General features: G+C 35.7%; 1 protein-coding gene across 5 annotated transcripts in view; it reads left to right on the top strand.

Annotated features, from left to right (window-relative positions):
- Positions 1–4551: 4551 nt before the first annotated feature.
- Positions 4552–18040, top strand: part of OSBPL3 (oxysterol binding protein like 3) — a 101871-nt gene continuing 88382 nt past the window's right edge. For 3 of the 5 annotated variants that reach the window (XM_087712796.1, XM_014054350.2, XM_014054348.2), the window contains exon 1: positions 4552–4672. The gene's annotated coding sequence lies outside the window, so the exon portion shown is untranslated. Of the gene's footprint in view, positions 4673–5686; positions 5807–18040 lie in introns of those variants that run through there. The other 2 variants (XM_087712797.1, XM_014054349.2) reach the window with 2 other exon arrangements.

The following is an 18040-nucleotide window of genomic DNA, read 5'->3' as shown; positions in this document are numbered from 1 at the left end:
AATGACCATTCGATAATGCAAATTTGAACAGCATTTCTTCTTTTTTATCCAGATATAAAGGTGTGGAACAGCACAAGGCCTAGAATTAAATCCTGTGACACCATCAAACTGCTGAAAAACCCTCTTTGAATTTGATTTTTGAACTAGCTGTGTATTATTTGTTATGCTATCAAATTTATGTTTAACTAGCTTAACTAGTAAAATTTTTTGCTACCAGTTCTGTGGGCATGGCTTAGTGGACATGGCTTGGTAGGCGTAGCAGGGGAAGGATACTGTAAAATCACCAGTAGGAGGCAGGGCTAGTCAGATGTTGTATTTACCGGTACTCCAAACTACTCAAAATTTCCGCTACCAGTTCTCCAGAACTGGTCAGAACCTGCTGAATACCACCCTTTGGAGTGGGAGAGACTTCTGACTTTCTGCCAGTTACCCATTGACAGTATCAGAAGTCACAAAACATGTGATTAGGGGGCTCTTGCAGGCGCCACAATTTGTGAATAAAAGTAATCTGAATATCCTTGAAATTTTAATTCCACAATAGTCATGGGTTCAAGATCTTTTTACACTTTTTTTTAAAGATCATGGATTTGAAGTACCATAATACAAAAATTATTCTGCTCTAATATACTGTTTGGACTAATTGAAGGGTATAAACAGATGCACAATAGGAGTTGTATTAGTATCTGCAATCCACTTTCCCATTCAGTCCTTTTCTCCCTCAAATAAAACTGACTGTCCTTTTGTCATAGAAGTTTGAATAAGTTAGAAAAGTAGAACTTTCAAAAAAGTAACTTTCAACCAACTTCATTCCTATCTCCATCAGAGAAGGAATGTATTTCAACTTGAATGTAAAGCACAATTTCACAGCTGGGTTTGTAGTTTAAACTGTAGCTTTGTTCACCTCCCATGTAGGATTTGGGCTTCTATTACCATCAACCTTAAGCAAAGGGTGAATAGTAAAGGACTGCTAAGACCTGTTTGCAAAACACATCATGAAGTCCATATATCTTGTAGTTACCAGTGTTTGAAAACACTCATCTACTAGTTAGATCTGACCCTTCTTAGTTTTTCTATCTATTTTTTCAATATCAGCCAAGGTCATCCAAGGGCAATGCAGCATCTTCAAGGGTGTTAATAAATAGCTATGAAGGCAAAGAGTTTTACAACTTAATTGAAGTTATATTTTGCTTTATTTTTTAAATATGAGCTATGGATATGATTATCATTTTAAGGAGTTTGGGCCACAAATAAATAATATCATTTTGGAATGGAAGACTAAAAACTGAACCTTTCACAGCAACTTTCAAAACCAATTTTTAGGAGAAAGGAGCTGATGTCGCAACAGAACGATGTGCGACCTCAGAGCTCCGAGATCGCAGTCGACACTTTTGCCGCTAGACGGTCCATTCGGACCTAAACCACCCCAAAGAGATGGTGACAGAGAAGAGTATGTCTTGCTGATCACAGGGACATCACAAAGTCCCTGATTGATCCACTAGAATCTCTTCTTGCCGGCGACAAAAAGCACAGTCTCAAGTTGCTGAAGTCGGGACAGCTCCGCAATGGGAGGAAAGGGGAAAGAGAAAGTGTGTCCATCTGGTGAGGAAATTTTATTTTTATAAAAGACTGCCCAAAAAAGATTGAAGTTAAATTAAACTGGTAAAGAAAAGAAAATAAGCGGCGAATCTAAGTATTATTGGACAGTGTGTTATCTTTTTTTTTTTTCTATCGATGGAAGTTTTTTGAAATTTTTTTACTTTTTAAAGTGAAAGTATTGGATTTTCTTCTTCTATTTCTTTTTTTACCTATGGGTTAAATCTTTTCCTTTATTTCTACAATATTGGTTGGGATGGATTTTTTTTTGTTTCATTTAAGAATTTTTTCTCTTCTAACCTGAAATATAAAGAATATATAAAAGGAATATAAAGAGGGTAATAATTCTTAGAGGGAAAAGAAGTTACACTGCCACTTGGAGGTTGAGACCTGGAAACATTGCTTTTTCTTTTTTCCCTTTGATCATTTTGACCTTGAACTTCAAAGGCTTCAGCTTGTTTATAGAGAAGAGCATGGGTTGTTTACTCAGGTGCTCTCTGGATGCTTGTTGGTAGCTGAAAAAAAGTGAAAACAAAGATTAGTTTTTAAACTAGTGGCAGTGTTTTTAGCAATTGGAAGGATGGCACTACATCAAAAAGAAACCATAACATTACAACAGATTATGTTTGGAATTCAAAAATTATTAGAAACAACAGAGAGAATTGAGAAGAGATGGGAAAAATATTGAAAATATAAATTTTAATGTGGTAAAACCTGATGGAAAAATGGAAGATATCCAGCAAATGGAAAAAGTGGAGGCTTGAGTCCTAAAAACCCAAGGGAAAAATGAACAAAGAGGTAAGATAACCGTGGATATCGACAGTGAACTGAGTGTGGTTGGAGATGGAAGGAGTGGAACAAGGAAAGGGAAGATAGATGGAAAGGTGCTTTACTTCAGATTTCAAGGTATAGAAGAAGAAAGAGAAGAATTGATGGACTTAAGGAGGGAAACATTGACAAAAACACTACTGGTAACCAAAGATAAGCTGATTAAAGAAGCTGATGAACAGTATTGAGATTTTACAAAATATGTAACAAGCAACAAGTTGGGAAGTGAAGTCCAAACAAATTCGATTAAGGAAATAACCAGAAGACTAATTCCACAAATGGCAAAAGAAATAGGACTACACTATTACTGGAAAGACACAGGTTGAGATACAAAAATCAATAAAACACTAGTTAAATTTAGAGCATTATGTTAAAAATGTAGTGATAATGGATAAAATTAGGTAAATAATTGATAATGATAACAATGTATGTATTGGTTTGATAAATTTTAAAAAGGGGGAAAAGTAAGTTAAACTTAGTCAAACTATTGTTAAATGACTGATAATGATAATGTAATAATTGGTATTGACATGCTAAAAGAGAAATTTGATATAAATTGTAAACAATTAAGAAAAGAGATCTAAAATTTTGTTATTAAACATAATTAATTTTTATTCTGAATGTGTTATAAAGGTACAATGTGGCTGGATGATATTGAAAATAGATAAGGGAATGCCACTATGTGGTTTTGTTTTAAATTTTGGAATGTTTGTTATAAAGAGACGTTAAAACAACTATAGTCATATGAAGGATGAGGTATGATGATAGCAATATATGTAACTATATGTGATGTAAATTATGTAACTTGATATGAATCATAGGTGATGACTCTGGAAGGGGTGCACGAAGTTCTTTGTAACCAATTGACACACTTTCTACAATTTGTAATGGAAGATGATTTTAAGGTGTTTGTGTATTAAAAAATAATATATATAAATATATATAAAACCAATTTTTAGATTTATCCTAAACTAGGAAGAGACCAGCTTTTTTGCTGCATCCATCAAGAAGAGAAAGAAAAGCAAAGGTTTTGAAAGACAAAGAGAGTTAGGGAGATACAGAGATATAGATTCAATTAATATTTGTTTTATTTTTGTTTTGATCCCCTTAAATAAATGTTAACTCCTGGAAACTGTCTGGACTAATCACCACAATTTTCTTAATAAGATTTTTTGGAAGTAGTTTGCTATCATCATTGAATTTGCTAGATCTGACAGACTCACTAGTCCAAGGCCATCCTGCTGATTTTGTACCTAAAGTAGGTCTAGAAACAATTGTCCCAGTTTCTTATCTGATACCTTAACTGCTACACCAAACTGGTACTTTCAATATTTAGACAGTGGCATTTTCATCTTACCTATTTTTTCAGCTATTGCACAAATGCATCATGGCAATATGTTTCTGCCAGGACCTCACAATGTTGTTTCATCTTCTCCCTAATTCATTAGTAATTTGTCTTAATACGTCTTCACAATTGATATTTAAAGAAATATTTTCTCTCAGGTTCAATTAGTATCTAGGGGAAGCCTCCAGAAGTAGAAAATCATTATCCACCTGTCTGGGGTGAATGTAGGAAGACAGTGACTGGGAACAAAGGCATTGGAGCAGTAATCTATAAAAGGATTTTTTAAAAACCCCATCCTTTTTTACACATCACACATGTCTGAAACTCCGAGAACACCTCTACATCCCTTAGGCATGAAAGCTAACCACGTGATTTTGGGCCGGTCCCTGTTGCTCAGCCAACCTACCTTACAGGGTTGTAGGTGGGAGGAGTATGAAGTATGTTTGCTACCTTGAATTATATGTGCAAACTCTAAAATTTCCATAAGCATTCTGTTTTCTATGGGTTGGGAAAAAACGCCGGTAATCAAAATCAAAATAATTTTCTAATGGCCAAGAACCATGCATTACGCTCCGTAGTTCCGCGGAGGAGTAAAGAATCGCCAGAGGAATTCTGACTACTCAGATCTCGTTTCGCTAGCCAAGAAAAGTCGAATGGCGTGCCAAATAATTGATGCGATTACTGGAAGAAAGCAAGGCGAAACCCCGCCTCTTTGAGAACAGCCAATAGTAACCGCAGCCTTAGCAGAATCTGGGCGGTGTTGACGGAACCTTCCTTTTGTTACTGCATTGAGAATCCATAGAAAGAGACGGGAAGACCGAAGCAAGTATTCAGAACTTTGAAATGAGCCCGAAGCGATCCGAGCATGTCTGGGGCTGTTTCCTGCTTCTTAATTAAAAAAATAAGGTACATCTCCTGAAATCTTTCTTGCATTTCTCTTCTTTCCCTCGGTTTGCCTGCGAAATGGTTTTAAGGTAGCGAAATGCTATTTTGGTCTAATTAGCCATGCTTGAATCGCCACATAATACAGTTTCCTTGATGGGGTATGGAAGCGAAGGAAGGGGTTGTTTTTTCCTCCAGCTTGGTTACGATCCTTTTAAGTTTTTCTCCGTTGCAAATATTCTTCCACGGTAACGCATTCATTTTTTAAACATTGCCTCTTGCCCGGGGACGATTGCTGTTTAGTGGCGCTGGTATTCCTTCCTTGTAATAAATACCTTGGATGCCGTTCGGGAAGGACCCCGGGCGAGCGTGAGGAATTCTGGAAAGTCGTGTTTCTTAAAACCTGACCGTTGTTTTACATTAAAAGCACGAGTTTGCATGTGTTTGTGGTGTAAAGCTCAAGAAATAATGGAAAGTAATTTATAATTAGATCATATGATTAAAAAGAGGAGAAGGGAACTAAAATTTTGAGTTTGCACAAAGCGCAACCTTTTCTATATTTAAAATATCTGGGTCTCTTTGGACTTAAATTTAAACCCACCTACATTTCAGGCTAAGCATCTTTTCTTCTTAACTTTGGAAAAGGCAGCACAGTTAGGGTAAATCATCCTTGCACACAGAAGTCTTATCCCGCCGGCAGGTTGACAGGTTCTTTGATTTGTTCCCAGTGGGTATCTGCCCGCCCGCATCATATCGCCCCTTGCCACCTGCCCTAGAAACGCTGCTTACTGACATCATGGAAACACCCCGCCGCCCAGGAAAGCGCATGCAAATGCTGTTCGCTCTAACGATTTCATTTGGTCAAAACAACTGTCAATCAATGGAAACGATTCTCTGCCCCTTCTGAAGACCCCCTAGGAACCGAAATGGGACGAGCTCAGGAGGCTCCACCCTATTTCCACAGGTAGCGTTGCTTAAAGTGAATATATTTCCGTTTCTCGCTCCCGTCCGCCCTGTTTTTTGCTTTTTAGCTTTGGCAGCTTATTCAGAGGAGGTGAAAAGCCTCTTGGGTGTTACTCTTTCCGCGCTAAAGATACAACAGCTTTGAGAAAGCTTATACTTGTCTAACCTATGTTTCAAATTGCTGCCAGATCTCAGGTAAGAATAAATTTTAGGAAAGCTTGTTATTCCGGATAGATTTTATTTTTGAATGTTATGAGGGCAGGAAAAAACTTTTAGCAGACTGAATTTTGTACAACTTTAATGTTTCTTTCCTGTTCAGTTTTTTTTTATGCTTCCCTCTATTCATTTTGTTTTGTAAAAGTAATTTTATAAATAGTTTTGCTCATGCACAGATAATTCTGTGTATATAGATATAAACAAGATCAGAAACTAAAGTGAATTTCTTTAGATTGATAACAGGGTACTGTACTTCTAAATGCAAAAAGTAGATTACTTCTCTGATTTAATCAGGTTTTGAAGACTTTTTCCTTCTGAGTGGAAGATTGCTGGTCTAAATGGTGAGGTTAGAGCCAATAAATTGGTGCTTTTTCTTCTGATCTAACATGGTTTATTACATGTTTAGGGAAGTCATATTGCAGATTATGAAACTTCTGGGCAGGAGCTAATAGAAGCTGTAATATCTCTGGAAAACATTAAGCTGCTGTAGGAGAAAACTGTCTAAGCAAATTAATAGAATGGTTAAGAACCTCTGCTGAAAATCACCCCATTCACCCTAACAACCATGAAGACATGGATTGTCAACCAGGATAGCAGTTAATAAGACAGCTGCTTCAGGACTGATCCAGAGAGCCATCCTTCAAGAAGTAATTTAAAAAGTGTTTGTAGTATTAAGTGTTGTGTGTTTTGTTTTTAAACTACCATAAATACATTACCTTTTCCAGAAAAAATAAGCTTATTTCTTGGAAATAAAGCCCATTCTTATATCTCAAATACAATGATATATTCCCAAAATACATCATTGATGGGCATTTGTGTTTATCTCAGTGGTTTCTTATTTCTTGACTGCAAAAAGGCTAGACAAAATTTTATATGTGGCATGAATGCCCCATACTGACAAAGCCACTTGTGAACTGTATATGTATCATCAAAAATCTATGAAAAAGCTCACATGCACCAAAAGCTATCTGTGTTTTTACCTGCCAAAGAGTGCTATGAAGTCAATATTTATGTATAGTTTATTGTTTTACAACCGATCCATCAAAAAAGATAGAAGCTAATTTATTTTTAGGCTCCCCATTTTCTTAGGCCAGTTTGCATCAAACCATTATGTTACAACAAAAACATAATTAAAATGGAAAAGAGAACTTTTTTTTTTTTTACAAAGACTTTTTTACGATTAGGAAGAATGTGGGAAATAGTTGATATCAGAAGACCTGGAAATTTGATGGAATTTCAGGCGGTCTAAGTTACAGAACTTCTGAAAAGTGAGTTTTAAAGCATCCAACCAACCGATCAATGCATCTGTAACTTAACAGAGGCAATTTTAATTGAAATTTTAATATAAATAGTGGGCTGGGGTAAAGAGAATTACAAGAAGGGGAATATATTTCATGTTGGCTCTTACACTGATAAATTTTATGCCTCTTATATTACTCCACAAATTCAGAATAAGATACTTTCAAGCACAGTTTAAAATTGCTATTCTGATTGAGTTTAAACTTTTATTCAGTTTATTGTGATTCTGTATAACAAACATAGATGAGTTTTTTAGTAAGTGTGAGGCTAATCATTAATCCATCACAATATCTCTATCACCAAAATTTTAGTGCAGTATTTTGAGAATCAAGATTGTAAATAAGAAGAAAGAATGTGTTTTCTTAGGCTCAATACACCCCCTTTCTTTCAGAACTCGTAGTTAAATGTCCGGTTCCTCAGAGGTATCATCATCATGCTCCTTTGAGCACTCGCAGGCTAGGTTAAAAAAATAATTTTGATTTAAAATTATATATTTGCAACAAGATGCAAATATATGGATGTGTTGTTTCCCTGGTTTACTTATAATATTAGCTTTTACCTAGAATTGAAACTCGCAAGTTTCAATAATTATGACCAGCGTTTTTTCATTTGCATTTTTTCAACAGATTTAGATTTTGAACATTATCCATACAACTCATAGTAAGATTATTAAGGAGTACAGTTTCTGACATTATCTTGTTTCATCTGCTACTTCATATAGATTTTCAATCATTTTGAGTGCTTCCAGAAGATTGTAACATAAATATTTCTCTCTATTGAAATCCAGTTGATATTAGATTAATTGCTTTATTAATCCTGTGTTTCTAAGAATTAATCTTATATTGCTAGATATGTTGACGGGGGAGGGGATGCTTGGTGAAAGGTGACTTTCCTTGGAAGAATTCAGCAGGGAACAACTTCTGATTTTGGCCTCTGACTGTGTACCATGGAAATAACAATGGGCAGCCAGCTAGCTATTGACTCTAACTTCAGAGGCTTTAAGAATAATTGTATTTTTCCTACTTGCAGAAAGTGCTGCTGGATTAGATACTTTGGGGATTTGATACATTATTTCCTTCTCCTTGTGGGATACTATATTATGAGGAGGATTAAGAGGTAATTAAATTCAGTTATTTGGATATTGCTCACAAAGCAGTATAGAATAATTTCCTAGTCACTCTTAAATTCTGGCATCCCTGCTTGAAATCTTTCAAGCTGACTGGTATTGGGTGCCTGCTTTGCACAATGTAGTTCAGAACTTGCAGTAGTGTTAAATGCAACTATGACAGTAACTTCAATAAAAATGATAAAAGGAACCAGGAATGCTAAAACTTTTGTTTTGAATGTTAAAGAGCCCAGCATTTTCAGGTAGAAAATCAAATATGTCAAAACTTTGAAAAGTTTCTGTTAATTCTTATAGGGAAGTAGAACAATGAACTCAGTGTGCTGCAAGTTTTCATATACCCTTGGCTCAAATGACAAATTCCAGGCGACAAAGTTTACTTGTTTTGGGATTATTAGCATATGTTTCAGATTATTGCAATATTGTGTTATGTGCTTTTCTTGAGTATGAAAATTGTAGGAGGAAATACTTACCTTTCAACTTCCATTGATAGCTGCAGATTCCCAAAACAATGATTCTAATTGCTCTGTTTCAGAAGAGTTTATACATTGGATGTTTACTGCCAAAGGGATGAATAAATGAAGTATAAAACCTGTGGTGATCTTGAGTTTCTTTCTAGTTGTACTTCAAGTAATTTAATTACCATATTATCCAAATTAATTTTTCCCTGTTATATTGCTCAAGAGCTCCAAGGCCTCATTTATTTTGATCAAAAATCTATGTAACAACCCTCCCCCCTCCCAATATATTTACACCTTAAGTTGTGGGAGTTCATATGGCCTGCATTTTAGACTTACTATGTTGTGGCCGTTGCCCATCACAGTTGTACTCTTTTAAAAAGATTTGTGAGTGTCCTGTAATTTCCTTTAGAAGCCATTCTTCCTCAATCTGCTGCCTTTCAGATATGTTTAGATTGCGGACTGTAGCAAGCTAATGAATGCTCACCACTTCTAACAGTCTTTACAATCCTCAGAAATAGACTACAATGATTTGCAAACCTAACCTAAGTAGGAATGATATATAGAAACTAATATGGTTGTCACATCTGGCACACCAAAATTCTTGTATTGAAAAGCTGGGAATTTGCTTACTATCAAAACAGATCACAAATATTTTCCCCTCCTTCCTGTCATAAAAGCATAACAGAATTTGCTTCCATTTCTTGACTATCAGAACCAGCTGCCTGAGGAATGCAGTGTCTGCTCTTCCTATTGGTATGGTTGGTATTGTAGGATACATGCACAACAGGATTATATTGTTTGAGCTGAACTACATCTAGTTTGTACTTGTTATATTTTTGTGTCTGAACTTTAATGATTATCTTCTGCTTTCACAATGCCAGGTTATGTTTCATAGGTTTGTGTATCATTATTGCCTATGTTGTAAGGGAGAAATTGCTCAATGAAAACATTGCTCTGAGAATAAAATAATCTTAAGGAAGGGCAAGAAAAACAGTTGCAACTGTGGTAAACCCACATATTAACTGCTTGCACAGGAAATATAGATGTCTGAAATGAAACTGATTTTTTTTTAAAAAACCACTGCCTTACATGTTATGTTTTAAGAGACTGACAAAACATTTGCATAATATAGTACTATTTGTAAGACAGGATTTGTCTGTTTAAAAAAAATAGTATCTCAATAAAGCTGTGAGCCTGTATGTCAAAACATAAAATTTATGCATCAGTAATGTGTACTTCCTAAATTTGTTTGCCTTAGATGAAATTGTTATAGTATTCCAATCATGTAAGTTTTTCCCAATAACTTAACATCCCAAGCTGTGAGGGAGAGAGGACCATACAAAGAGCCAAGGTGGCGCAGTGGTTAAATGCAGCACTGCAGGCTACTGCTAGATCAGCAGTTCAGCGGTTCAAATCTCACCGGCTCAGGGTTGACTCAGCCTTCCATCCTTCCGAGGTGGGTAAAATGAGGACCCAGATTGTTGGGGGCAATATGCTGACTCTCTGTAAACCGCTTAGAGAGGGCTGAAAGCCCTATGAAGCGGTATATAAGTCTACTGCTATATTGATACTTTTTTTCTGTCAACTTAAAAGCAGATTTCATAACATATAAACACACCCTTCCTTGATCCTATGCCCTGTAGAAATGTGCTTGCTGGGATTATGTTGCAGTGCAATAGCTTTACAAAGCTGTGGTGTGGAAGAAGACTTTATGAACATCCTCCATACTAAATGACAGTTTGTTATATAGTCATCCTGCCTTCAAATTCAAATTCCAGCTGTATGGGAAATTGAGGCAATGTTACTTCTAGCATTTATAATCCATCCTTCCTCATGGAGGTCAGTCATCACAACAGTATCCATAACAAATCTCAGTGACAACAAAATGACAATGTGTGCATTGTGACATCATTTAAACCGGCTTAGTACTGGCATTACAACACCTGATACAAGTATATAATTTGCATCATTTTCAGTTTGTCAATGTATATCAATATATTTGTTTTCATACTATCTACATTTATTATTTGAGACAATGTTCAGTTGGAGTAACAACAAAGACAGCTATTTCTATGAAATAAACATACTTCCAAAGCTCTTTTAAAGACAAAGAGGTTTTATGTGTCTCTGAAATCCACATGTTCCAAAGAGTGAGGGCTGCTCTTAATAAAGCGTCAACAATCACTGTTTTGGGCCATCAACATTATAAACACCCTGAATTGGATATGCAAACAGCCAGTGATTCATTCAGCAACATGCCATCCTTGGCCCCCTGTGAGTATTGTGTCATAAAAGTAGTTCTATTGAATTTAATCAGCAGATTTGTGAGTTGAACTCAATAAAAAGGAGAATAGACATTGAATACAATGAATGTATGCCCGGGTATGATATGCTTGATTATAACATACAATTTATGGTAATTTGTTGCCGTTTTTGAATTATTCACTAAACTACTAAAAGTGAATGGTGAGTCTACTTACTTTTTATATATAACAAATAATGAACTTGGTTGATGAACTTACTTTAAAATAATATCTCATCATCCAAATCAAAACAGCTGCCAGTCCAATATGATGTTCATTACATCATTTTATCATGTTTGAAAAACATATGAAAGATGTATAAATCTTTTTGTGTAGTTGGAAAAAAATGACTAGAATTATCTTCCAGTTGTTTTTTTTTAATGCTTGATTGCAAATGACTGTAGTTTTTCAGGTGCCCTTCAGCTGCAGCTCTTGCCTGTGCCAGAGACACTTTCCCATGATGCACTACCATATGTTTGCCTGTATGGGAATGCACTAGAAATAAGTGGCTCCCGTGTGACTGAAGCAGCCTCTTTATAATGTACAGATTTTACATTTAAGTTGTTATTTTGCTCTCCATTAAGATGCTTGTGTGTTTAGTTCTTTGATATTTCTGTCTAGTTTTCCAAACAAATTCCTGGTTTGGAAAAACTTTTAATCGTGGCTGTGATTTAGTTGATGTAGGCAAATAACACTCAGTATATAATTTATGGTGTCCTACTTCACTTCTGGTTATATCTTTAAAAGTTGCTATTAACAGCGTGTATATAATTGATGCTGTTCTTCTTAATTTCTGACTATATCTTTTTAAAAGCAACTATAAACCAACAAATGAATCGGAAAGTCAATTAGACCAGAAATGTTACATGCCATAAATACACATTATCTTGAAATGACACATATCTAAAAAGTCATTTATACTACTTGACCCAAGTGCAGTTCCTGTGATTTTAATTAAGCTGATCTGGAGTAAATGGATTGTGGATTATAGCCCAGATTTGCAGGACTACTACTATATGAGTTGAAGTTAAGCCAACCCTCTTTCATAACCAGATGGAACAAAGCATTGAGGTTCTGATCTACTTGACGTTGAAAAGTAGTATAAGTTATTTTATGGGAAACATCAAACTTCAGTATGCACTATTAATTTGAGGCCACTTTGTTAATAGTGGATGAATCTCGTGATCGTATGAAATAATGTAGGGATACAAATAACTAAATGTGTAGTTTTGGAACAAAATACTGAAAATGAAGATAGGGCTGCAGGCTTATTACTACAATCTGAAGCATGCCTAATAAACTGCATGATCCTGATTTCTTCAAGTTCATTACTCAGAATTATGACATCCAAAAGGTTTGTGGTGTTTTAGTTGCAGGGAACAACTAGAAAATCTGTTGCTGGAACTTTTATCTTTGTTTCTCCACTTTTCATCAATTCTTTTTGAGAGTTGCTCTGCTAAGCAAATGAAAGAGCTTGTCCAGCATGTACTTTTAGCTGTATTGGTTCTTCCTTGCAAGTCTATAAGACATCTTATTTTAACAAACAGTTTCTAAGGAAAAAAAAGTTGCATTTTGTTGTTGCATGCCTCTCTAGTTTCTGATATTACAATATTCTATTGATCATACTTATAGGTTGAAGCAAATAATTATTAATAAAATAATAAATACACTTCTGACTTTCCCCTTTCCTTCATTTATCTTCATGAGAACTAATGATGGTGTTGCCTGAGTAAATTTACTCAGATTACATTCCTGATCCAGAACCACATATCTTTTATCCAACAATTCTCTAGCAATTCCTCCTGTTGCTCAAAACCATTCCCTCTTCCCTCTATAAATATAAATGATAAGGTTCTGGATGGGACTTTTATAGCTGAAACATATGAAAAACATATCCATTTTTAAAAAAAATTCTGCTGTTTTGTAAATATAATAGTACTAAATTCAACCTAATTTTTAGTATCAGGCTTAAAATAAGTTTTCAGAATTTTAAATATTGCGATTGGGGAAACTATTCAAATCTTGTTTTTCTATATTCCAATCTTGTTTTGGGTATAATCTATACCATAACTATAAAAGATAATATGAAGCAACATTTCCATTCTCCATACCTTTTCATGAAATTATGACTTAACTATGATTTAATAAGGAAAATCACCTTCAAGCATAGTTTATAAAGAACTATTATCTTTGCTAACTATAAAATTATAGCTAAAGACAATTCATAATTCAGATTACATATAGGTACAATAATTCTAAAGGTTAGTTGAAAATTGACAGCTTTTGATAATTCATGTTATTTAAAGACAGTATGGTCTTCCTCCTTTCTTTCCTTTCTCCTTCCCTCCAAACTGGACAAGAAAAAAGGGGAGAAAAGTGTGAAATCTTGATGTTTGTCTAGGATATGTCTCATATGCCCATTTCATTTGAACTTCCCTGAGACTAGTGATTGAAGCTGTTTTCTGCAAGGGGGGAATCAGAGAGACAAAGGTAGGGGCCCTTTAACTCCATTTCATTTGAACTTTCCTGAGGCTGGTGATTGGAACTGCTGGCTATAAGGAGGGAGTCAGAGAGACAAAGAGGACTAGGTAGTAGCCTGTGCGCCGTTAGGCGCGCGAATCATATATCTATAAACCAAAATAGCAATAATGCATTCTGGATTAGTGCGCTTGAGATTGTGATTTTATTTTATTTGTTTTGCATCTGTTTTTTGCAGTACTCTTTTCAAATTTGGATACAAAATATCTTTGTAAACAAATTACTAGTCTACAGAGACAGATTGCCTATCTAGAATCTCTAATCTGTGCTCTCCAAGCAGAAATTAGGGGCCCAATTCGGCCATTCCACATTATGGAGATGCCACGCTATCAACCCCCTCTACCGAAAAGATCCTGCAGGAGAAGAGCAGTCTGGATAACCATGGGATCTGGCAGGGTGAGAGCTGTGAACCATAAACACAAAGCTTTTGCTGTGACCCAGCATAACAGATATAGTGCCCTTGCTGACCTTAATTAGGGCACTAAAGAGACAGGTCAAGGTAGTTGTGATAATGATGACTCAAATAAGCAGGGGCTCATGGTCCAAAATGAAGAACTTTCTTTGGAAAGGCGAAATGGAGACCCAGGTATCACACATCAGTCACACATGAAGATCAAGGTTTGTAAAAAGAAAAGTCACCTTCTGGTTGTTGATTCAATCATAAGGGATGTAAATTTAGGAAAGGATATGGAGGTTTTAAAAGAGGTCAGGTGTCTGCCAGGTGCTACTGTCAGCAGAGACGAGGCGTATTCTTAAGATAGTCAAGAATGCAAGTAAGGACTGTGACGATGTTATTATACATCTTGGCACAAATGATCTGTACCAAAAAGATATATTTTCTGTGAAGAATGATTTCCAGAGCTTGGGGTATGAACTTAGTAGTGTAGGTTGTAGGCTTATCTTTTCAGAGGTTTTTACCAGTATATAAGAAATAGAAAGGGAAGGGCAGTAGCAGACTTTAATGTGCGGTTAAAGGAATGGTGTAAAAGGGAAGGCTTTGGTTTTATTAGTCATGGTGTCTGCAGCTGGTCCAATGAAAAACTGTACAAAAGAGATGGTTTGCACCCATCCAAGAAAGGGACTGAGTTACTGGGATTAAGTTCACAGATTTTCTGGATAAACATTTAAACTGAACAGCGGGGACAGAGAATTAATTGATACAGAACATTTATGTCCCCAGCAATCTAAAAGTCATAGGGTTATCAGTGCATGTGTATATGTTTGTGTGGATAAAATTATCACTCCTGCTGTCAAGCAAAACCAAGCATTTAATAGTGAGTGCCAGCATGGCTGCATAAAGAACTCCCTGACAAATTGAGAGACAAAAAAGTTAAGTATAAAAAGTGGAAAGAGGGGGACATAACTAAGGCAGAATATCAGCAAATAGCCCAAGCTTGTAAAGATGAAGTAAGGAAAGCTAAGGCTTACAATGAAGAAATGCTTGCCACAAAAATAAAAAATAACAAAAAAGCTTCTTCCAATATGTTAAAAACAAGAAAAGGGTTAAGGAAACAATTGGTCCATTGCTGGGAGAAAGTGGCAAGAAGGTGACAAGCAACAGGGAGAAAGCTGAACTATTTAACTCATTTTTTGCATCTGTCTTTACACAAAGGGATAAAACAGTCCAACCTATCAAAAACAGCACCACAAAAATCAGATTAGGAATACAAATTGAAATAGGGAAGAAAATGGTAAGTGAGCACCTGTCTACCCTAGACAAGTTCAAATCACCAGGACCAGATGGATTACACCCCAGGATTCTGAAGGAAATGGCAGATGAGATCTCAGAACCACTGAACTATATTTTTCAGAGATCCTGGAGCACTGGGGAACTGGGAGAGGACTGGAAAAGAGCTGGCTGGTTCCCATCTTCAAAAAAAGAAAAAAAATAGATCTAGGAAACTACAGACCTATCAGCCTGACCTCAATACCAGGGAATATTCTGGAAAAGATAATCAAGTAACGAATTAGCGAACACCTAGAAGCAAACAAAGTAATATCCAAAAGCTAACATGGTTTGTCAAAAACAGATCATGCCAGACTAATCTTATTGCAATCTGTGACAAATTGACAAAATTAGCGCACCAGATGAATGCCATTGATATAGTTTACTTGGACTTCAATAAGGCATTTGATAAGGTAGATGATAACCTAGTACTAGGTAAAGTAGAAGAATGTGGGTTGGACAGCATCACCACCAGATGGATTCGTAACTGGCTGACCGACCGCACTCAACATGTAGTCCTCAATGGAACTGCATCTACATGGAGGGAAGTATGCAGTGGAGTACCCCAAGGGTCTGTTTTAGGCCCAGTACTCTTCAACATCTTCATCAATGATTTGGATGAGGGAATAAATGGGGAACTCATCAAATTTGCAGATGACACCAAACTGGCAGGAATAGCCAACACTCCAGAAGACAGGCTTAAGATACAGAAGGATCTTGACAAACTTGAACATTGGGCACTATATAATAAAATGAAATTCAATGATGAAGAGTAAGATTCTACATTTAGGAAAGAAAAAAGAAATGCACAGGTACAGTATACGTGGTACCTTGCTCAATAGTAGTAATTGTGAGAGGGATCTTGGAATCCTACTGGACAACCATTTAAACAGTTTTGGTCACCACAATGTAGAAAAGATGTGGAGACTCTAGAAATAGTGCAGAGAAGAGCAACAAAGATGATTAGGGGACTGGAAACTGAAACATATGAAGAACGATTGCAGGAACTGGGTATGTCTAGTTTAATGAAAAGAAAGACTAGAGGAGACATGATAGCAGTGTTCCAATATCCCAGGGGTTGCCACAAAGAAGAGGGAGTCAAGCTATTCTCCAAGGTACCTGAGGGTAGAATAAGAAGCAATGGGTGGAAACTAATCAAGGAGAGAAGCAACTTAGAACTGAGGAGAAATTTCCTAACAGTTAGAACAATTAATCAGTGGAACAACTTGCCTCGAGAAGTTGTGAATGCCCCAACACTGGAAGTCTTTAAGAAGATGTTGGATAGCCATTTGTCTGGAACGGTATAGGGTTTCCTGCCTAGACTGGGTTGGACTAGAAGACCTCCAAGGTCCCTTCCAACTCTGCTATTGTATTGTATATCTTTAACTACCAGTATGATTTAGGCTTATATCAGAATACAGTCTAAAATCTGAAAAAACTGTTACAATATGTTTTTGGCACTTTCATATTAAAAATGCTTAGTGGTTGATATATTTTTTTGTATAAAATCAATATAGATCATAGGATTTTTCCCCTTTTTATGTTTAATTTTCATTCTATAATTTTTTTAAAGTTTTCTAATTTTTAATTTTAATGTTGATTTTTCTATATTTCTATATTTTTCTATAACCATAATTTATTGGTTGTTATACATCATCTAGAACCCCTGTTTAAAAATATGAAATATAAATAAAGTATGTACATACGTATATAAAGTTACCTAAAATTAGACAACAAAGTTCACCTAAATTTCAGTTAGGCTTAAGAAATCACTTTCCTCAATTCTAGGAAGTTATTTTATAGTATTGTGAAATTTCCCTAATTGTAAACAGTACTTTTTCAGCTACAAAATGTGCACTTTTATTTCATTCTATTTTAGAGAAAAAATAAGAAAGAAGACATAATGAAAATCAGTAAAAATGGTTGCAACTGGTACAGACATAACTGGGTTAAGACATTTCTAATGATATTGGAGTATTGAGGAGTGTTCCAGATTCTGAATTTACTTTTCACAAAGAATGGAATTTATTTCCAAACAGATTGAAATACAATTCTCAAATTCATTTCTTGATTCCTAACACCATATTGGTCTGTGAAGTTTGTTATCTCATCCAGCTGATAGTCAAACAACCATCATTTCCTTCCTTCAGGTTGGATAAACGGACCAAAGGGTGTCTTCAGCATACTAGGGTTTAATGTAGAGGTTGAGCAAAACAGAGCAGATGGATCCTGTGAGCATTTTGGGACAATTGCTTAGATGTATAACAAAAGACCCCAGATGGACATGTTTCATAAGGAATAGTGAACCAAAGGCTCAGTCCTGCCAAAAATATACCATAGTTGGTTATATGAAAACCTAACCTTGCTCCATTTTGGGCTGTAATCTCCTGCATGTTACAGAAAGGTAACATCCAGGAGATTACTGCTCTTCCTAGCATCTAGCAGAGTTTTAAACAAACAGTGACTTTCTTAGTCTGAACTATATACCACATTTATTGATCTTTCTCCTTTGAACTGTTTCCCTTTTAATAAATTTATACCAGCCTTGTGAATGTCAAGCTGATCTCCAGTGCTAAGTACAAAAAAATTAAAGATTCAGAAGAGCAAACAACTGAGTGGCAATTTGTGTTAGCTCTTCAAACATAATGCACTAGATAAATCAGCACATTATATCCCTATGAACTTTTTTGATATTTAGAAATTCCAAGAACAGAGACAGAAAATACAGGAGGGGAGAGTATATAAATATGTCAACCAGTGTAT

This window comes from Thamnophis sirtalis, unplaced genomic scaffold, assembly GCF_051295495.1.
Source record: "Thamnophis sirtalis isolate CommonGarterSnake01/CBP01778 unplaced genomic scaffold, rThaSir2_p1.2 scaffold_4, whole genome shotgun sequence".
Classification (NCBI taxonomy): domain Eukaryota; kingdom Metazoa; phylum Chordata; class Lepidosauria; order Squamata; family Natricidae; genus Thamnophis; species Thamnophis sirtalis.
Note: the sequence above shows the minus strand (reverse complement) of the source record. Positions and strands in the feature narration are given on the sequence as shown.